Raw genomic sequence first — 6740 nt, 5'->3', positions numbered from 1 at the left:
TAAAGCCCCCTTAAAAGTGAAATGGCGCTCCTTCCCACCTGAGCCCTGCCACGTGGTCAAACAATACTGTGTAGTCACATGTGGGGTATTGCCACATTCAGGAAAATGTGTTAATTCTAAAAAGAATCTGAATAAAAAGCAATCAAAACTGGTATGCACTGCAAAATATTACAAAACAATCTTCAACTTGTCGCACAAAAAATAAGCCCCTTTACCATCCTGACATCCACAAACAAAGTTACAGCTCTCAGAACATGGCAACAGAAAAACTTTATTTTAAGAAAGCATTTTTACTATGTGATGGCAGTAAAGAATAAAAAAAAACTTCTGGTATCACTGTAATCGCACCGACCCGCAGAATAAATCCGTCCTATCACTAATACCGCGTGGTAAACTGCGCAAATATAAAACTAAGAGCTATTCTTGTACTGCTGTCTATTTATTCATTCTACCTACTAAAAATCGGTAAAGGCCTGGCTGACATTTTTCCTGCGCTCTCTGCCAATTGCTTACATCGGGGTTCCAGTGTAAATCCTAGAAACTGTGATTTAGACAAAACCCCTGATAGAACCACTCCCTATAATATGAGGCAGATGGAGACACTGGACTCTGTCTATTCTGGTGGTGTCTCATCATTTTAGGCGTCTTTTTAGCACATCGTTGTGGATGACCACAGTTCTGTGTATGCTTAAAAAAAAAATTTTGAAGCCACCGGAACAGACGCCAAACGTGGTCCAAAGTCCCTCCATGTGACTATTATTATAGTGAGTGGTTCCCTTGAGTGTTGTCTGAATCCACATACAGAAATCCAACTGTAAAAATGGAGCGCGCAATAGGGTTTTACCATATTAAAATGAGATGTGTAAGGGGTAACACCTGGTAGGGTTGTGGAAGGTACAACCCCTATAAACACATGGGATGTATATAATGGTGGCTGCCGCAGCCCCACGTGGGTTGTATTTGAATTTTCTTTGTCGCTCCTAATTGGGAGACCCAGACAATTGGGTGTATAGCTACTGCCTCCGGAGGCCACACAAAGTATTACACTTAAAAGTGTAAGGCCCCTCCCCTTCTGGCTATACACCCTCCCGTGGGATCACGGGCTCCTCAGTTTTCATGCTTTGTGCGAAGGAGGCACACATACACGCATAGCTCCACTGTTTAGTCAGCAGCAGCTGCTGACTATGTCGGATGGAAGAAAAGAGGGCCCATACTAGGGCCCCCAGCATGCTCCCTTCTCACCCCACTTTTTGTCGGCGGTGTTTGTTAAGGTTGAGGTACCCATTGCGGGTACGGAGGCTGGAGCCCACATGCTGCTTCCTTCCCCATCCCCCTTCGGGCTCTGGGTGAAGTGGGATTTTACCGGTCTCCAGGCACTGAGACCGTGCTCCATCCACAGCCCCTGGAGAATCTGCTGGAATGGAGCTGAGTATCGTCAGGGACAGGCCCTGCTACGTCAAGGTACTCTGTGTCCCCGTACATATCGCGCGCACACCGCAGCATTGCTGGGTGTGTTAGTGCGCCGGGGACAACAGCGCTGCGCGCTGGTGCCATTCCTATCTACAGCTCTGCTGAGAGGGGACATGTATTTGAAACTGCTGCGCCGGCCGCTGTTGTCAGTTTTTTCGCTGCGGCGCGGCTGGGACTTGTGGTGCGCCGGGGACTTCCGCGCTGGCCGTGCATATATGACGGCCGCGCTTATTACTCGAGTCCCCGGCTTTTTGCGGCCTAGTTTCGTTTTCCTTCCCGCCCCCAGGCCTGCCAGTCAGGGGAAGGGCGGGACGCTGTACAGAACGTCAGCGCAGAGGGCTGGAGTCTGCTTTGCATACTCCAGCCCTCACACTGGGCACAGTGGGACGCCAGTTTCCCGCACTTTGTTTGAGGCACGCCCACGGTCCGCCCCTCTTCACAGGACGCCGGCAGCCATTCCTGTGTGCAGTCTGAGCTGGAGAGAGGAGACTGGGAGACCCAGACACGGGATTCTGGTGCCCACACACCCGCTTTTCAGCGGGCGGTAAGCTGCCCTCAAGGGCTGACCCCCACTGGTGCCGAAGTGTATATTTGTATTTTATGCTTGCAGCTATACATTGCACTGTACGGTCGCGGTGATTCTCTCCTATATACCCTCCTAGATTACTCAGAGGACACAACAGCATGTCGACCGCAAAAAGCAAAGGTGCCAAGGCACAGGCTTTCTATGCTGCTTGTACCGCATGTGGGGCTGTTCTACCGGCAGGTTCCACTGACCCCCACTGTGTGCAGTGCTCGGCCCCTGTGGCACTTGCTCAGCCGGGGCCTCTGCTGGAGGTGACCCAGGCAGAACCTCCTGTGAATACTGTCCAGGTGACAGGGACGGAGTTTGCAGTTTTTGCAGACAGATTGTCTGTGACTATGACTAAAATTCTTGAAACATTGCAGTCTAGACCAGTAACTCAGGCCATGGGCACTGTTAACTCATGGCTCCCTGGTCCCCCTCAGTTGGAACAGCTTCGGGATCCGGGGGTGTCACTTGCATCCCAGGGTGATGGCTCTGACACGGACGACAGTCCCAGACAGCCTAAACGAGCTCGCTATGAGCGGCCCTCGACTTCATCACACTGGTCAGGGTCCCAGCAGGACTCTCTGTATGATGAGGCGGAGGTAGCTGATCAGGATTCTGATCCTGAGACCGCTCTCAATTTGGATACACCTGATGGTGACGCCATAGTGAATGATCTCATAGCGTCCATCAATAAAATGTTGGACATTTCTCCCCCTGCTCCTCCTGTGGAGGAGACAGCTTCACAGCAGGAGAAATTCCATTTCGGGTATCCCAAGCGTAAATTAAGTGTATTTCTAGACCACTCTGACTTTAGAGAGGCAATCCAGAAACACCACGCTTATCCGGATAAGCGCTTTTCCAAACAGCTTAAGGATACACGTTATCCTTTTCCCCCTGACGTGGTCAAGGGCTGGACCCAGTGCCCCAAGGTGGATCCTCCAATCTCCAGGCTTGCAGCTAGATCCTTAGTTGCAGTGGAAGATGGAGCGGCACTTAAGGATGCCACTGACAGACAGATGGAGCTCTGGTTGAAATCCATCTATGAGGCTATTGGCGCGTCATTGGCTCCGGCATTCGCAGCCGTATGGGCACTCCAAGCTATTTCAGCTGGTCTTACACAGATTGACACGGTCACACGTACATCTGCTCCGCAGGTGGCACCCTTAACCTCTCAAATGTCTGCATTTGCGTCTTACGCGATTAATGCTGTCCTAGACTCTACGAGCCGTACGGCAGTGGCGTCCGCCAACTCCGTGGTTTTACGCAGAGCCTTGTGGTTAAGAGAATGGAAGGCAGATTCTGCTTCCAAAAAGTGTTTAACCAGTTTGCCATTTTCTCGTGACCGACTGTTTGGTGAGCGCTTGGATGAAATCATTAAACACTCCAAGGGTAAAGATTCATCCTTACCTCAGCCCAGACAAAACAAACCCCAACACAGGAGAGGACAGTCGGGGTTTCGGTCCTTTCGAGGCTCAGGCAGGTCACAATTCTCCTCGTCCAAAAGGACTCAAAAGGATCAGAGGAGCTCAGATTCTTGGCGGACTCAGTCACGCCCAAAAAAGACAGCCGGAAGACCCGCTACCAAGGCGGCTTCCTCATGACTTTCGGCCTCCTCTCTCCGCATCCTCGGTCGGTGGCAGGCTCTCCCGCTTTGGCGACATTTGGCTGCCACAGGTCACAGACCGTTGGGTGAGAGACATTCTGTCTCACGGGTACAGGATAGAGTTCAGCTCTCGTCCTCCAACTCGCTTCTTCAGAACTTCTCCACCTCCCGACCGAGCCGATGCTCTGCTGCTAGCGGTGTCCACTCTAAAAGCGGAAGGAGTGGTGACCCCCGTTCCTCTTTAGGAACAAGGTCACGGTTTTTACTCCAACTTGTTTGTGGTGCCAAAAAAGGACGGGTCATTCCGTCCCGTTCTGGATCTAAAACTGCTCAACAAGCACGTAAAAACCAGGCGGTTCCGAATGGAATCCCTTCGCTCCGTCATCGCCTCAATGTCTCAAGGAGATTTCCTAGCATCTATAGACATCAAGGATGCTTATCTCCACGTGCCGATTGCTCCAGAGCACCAGCGTTTTCTACGCTTCGTTATAGGAGACGAACACCTTCAGTTCGTAGCTAAGCCTTTCGGGCTGGCGACAGCCCCACGTGTCTTCACCAAGGTCATGGCAGCAGTAGTAGCAGTCCTGCACTCTCAAGGTCACTCTGTGATCCCGTATTTGGACGATCTACTTGTCAAGGCACCCTCTCAAGAGGCATGCCAACACAGCCTGAACGTTGCGCTAGAGACTCTCCAGAGTTTCGGGTGGATCATCAACTTTTCAAAGTCAAATCTAACCCCGACCCAATCGCTAACATATCTTGGCATGGAGTTTCATACTCTCTCAGCGATAGTGAAGCTTCCGCTGGACAAACAGCGTTCACTACAGACAGGGGTGCAATCTCTACTTCAAGGCCAGTCACACCCCTTGAGACGCCTCATGCACTTCCTAGGGAAGATGGTAGCAGCAATGGAAGCAGTCCCTTTCGCGCAGTTTCATCTCCGTCCACTACAATGGGACATTCTCCGCCAATGGGACGGGAAGTCGACGTCCCTCGACAGAGACGTCTCCCTTTCTCAGGCGGCCAAGGAATCTCTTCGGTGGTGGCTTCTTCCCACCGCTTTGTCGAAAGGAAAGTCCTTTCTACCCCCATCCTGGGAGGTAGTCACGACAGACGCGAGTCTATCGGGGTGGGGAGCAGTGTTTCTCCACCACAGGGCTCAAGGGACGTGGACTCAGGAAGAGTCCACCCTTCAGATCAATGTTCTGGAAATCAGAGCAGTGTATCTTGCCCTACAAGCCTTCCAGCAGTGGCTGGAAGGCAAGCAGATCCGAATTCAGTCGGACAACTCCACAGCGGTAGCGTACATCAACCACCAAGGTGGAACACGCAGTCGGCAAGCCTTCCAGGAAGTCCGACGGATTCTGACGTGGGTGGAAGACACGGCATCCACCATATCCGCAGTTCACATCCCAGGCGTGGAAAACTGGGAAGCAGACTTCCTCAGTCGCCAGGGTATGGACGCAGGAGAATGGTCCCTTCACCCGGACGTGTTTCAGGAGATCTGTCTCCGCTGGGGGATGCCGGACGTCGACCTGATAGCGTCACGGCACAACAACAAGGTCCCGGCTTTCATGGCACGGTCTCACGATCACCGAGCTCTGGCGGCAGACGCCTTAGTTCAAGATTGGTCACAGTTCCGGCTACCTTATGTGTTCCCACCTCTGGCATTGTTACCCAGAGTGCTGCGCAAGATCAGGGCCGACTGCCGCCGCGCCATCCTCGTCGCTCCAGACTGGCCGAGGAGATCGTGGTACCCAGATCTGTGGCACCTCACGGTAGGCCAACCATGGGCACTACCAGAACGACCAGACTTGCTGTCTCAAGGGCCGTTTTTCCATCTGAATTCTGCGGCCCTGAACCTGACTGTGTGGCCATTGAGTCCTGGATCCTAGCGTCTTCAGGATTATCTCGAAAGGTTATTGCCACCATGAGACAGGCTAGAAAACCATCCTCCGCCAAGATCTACCACAGGACGTGGAAGATATTCTTATCTTGGTGCGCTGCTCAGGGAGTTTCTCCCTGGCCTTTTGCATTGCCTACTTTTCTTTCCTTCCTGCAATCCGGGTTGGAAAAAGGTTTGTCGCTCAGCTCCCTTAACCCCTTCACGACCGCGGGCAGTAAAATTACGTCCTATTTTAACGTGACTTAACGACCAGGGACGTAATTTTACTGCCTAAACTTCATTTGATTGCCGTGGCCATAGCAACGGCTTTCAAATGATGTCCCCTGCTGTTTCTTACAGCAGGGGACCTTTGCTTGACCCCAGGGGGGGTGGCATCGCCACCCCCCATAGGCGATCGATGTGATTGGCTGTTCAAATCTGAACCGCCAACCACATCGTTCGCACTAATTTCGGCAAAAATAATGCCGGAATTAGTGCGATCCTGTGAGATCCAGCTATGAGATGCCGCAGCTGCTGCAGCATATCATAGGTGGACCTCAAACATGTCGCCCCCAGCCCCTGCAGCACTGATTGGAGCGATCGTGCTATGACGCGCAATCGCTCCAATCAGTGTGCAGTGGGGCGGTCTGATCTGGAGGTGGCCGCCCTCCCCAGGCCTGTCCTGGTCTGGGGACCCTCCCCCAACATGTCTGCAGCGTGGTGTGGCTGGTACTTTTGGTACCACGCCACCGCTGCTGCCGCCGCAGACGCCGCCTCTGCTGTCACCGCGCCTGCTCCAATGGTAAGTATTGCGCTTCGGCGATGGCCCCTGCGCGCTTCCGTGAAGGCCCCTGCCCGTGCCCCCCCCGATCTGCCCCCCTACGCCCCGATCTGCCCCCCCTACGCCCCGATCTGCCCCCCGGCATCCCGATCTGCTCCCCACGCGCTCTGCCTGCCTCCTCTGTCATCTGCTTCCAAGGTTCCTTCCTTCTGCTTTTGCTTCTCCGCCCCCTCTGCTCTCCCTCTGCCCCCCCCATCTGCCCCCCCTCTCCCCATCCCCCCCCCATCCCCCTCTGCTCCCCCCCGACGTCCTCTTACCTGCCTTCACGGGTCGTCCGAGGTCTTCACTGGCCCGATCACATCTGCCTCCATCGCTGGGTCCTTCTGCTGATCTGTTCAACGTCCTGCCTGCTGCTCCTGTAAAGCTGTCC

Source organism: Anomaloglossus baeobatrachus, chromosome 2 (assembly GCF_048569485.1).
Source record: "Anomaloglossus baeobatrachus isolate aAnoBae1 chromosome 2, aAnoBae1.hap1, whole genome shotgun sequence".
Lineage (NCBI taxonomy): Eukaryota > Metazoa > Chordata > Amphibia > Anura > Aromobatidae > Anomaloglossus > Anomaloglossus baeobatrachus.
Note: the sequence above shows the minus strand (reverse complement) of the source record.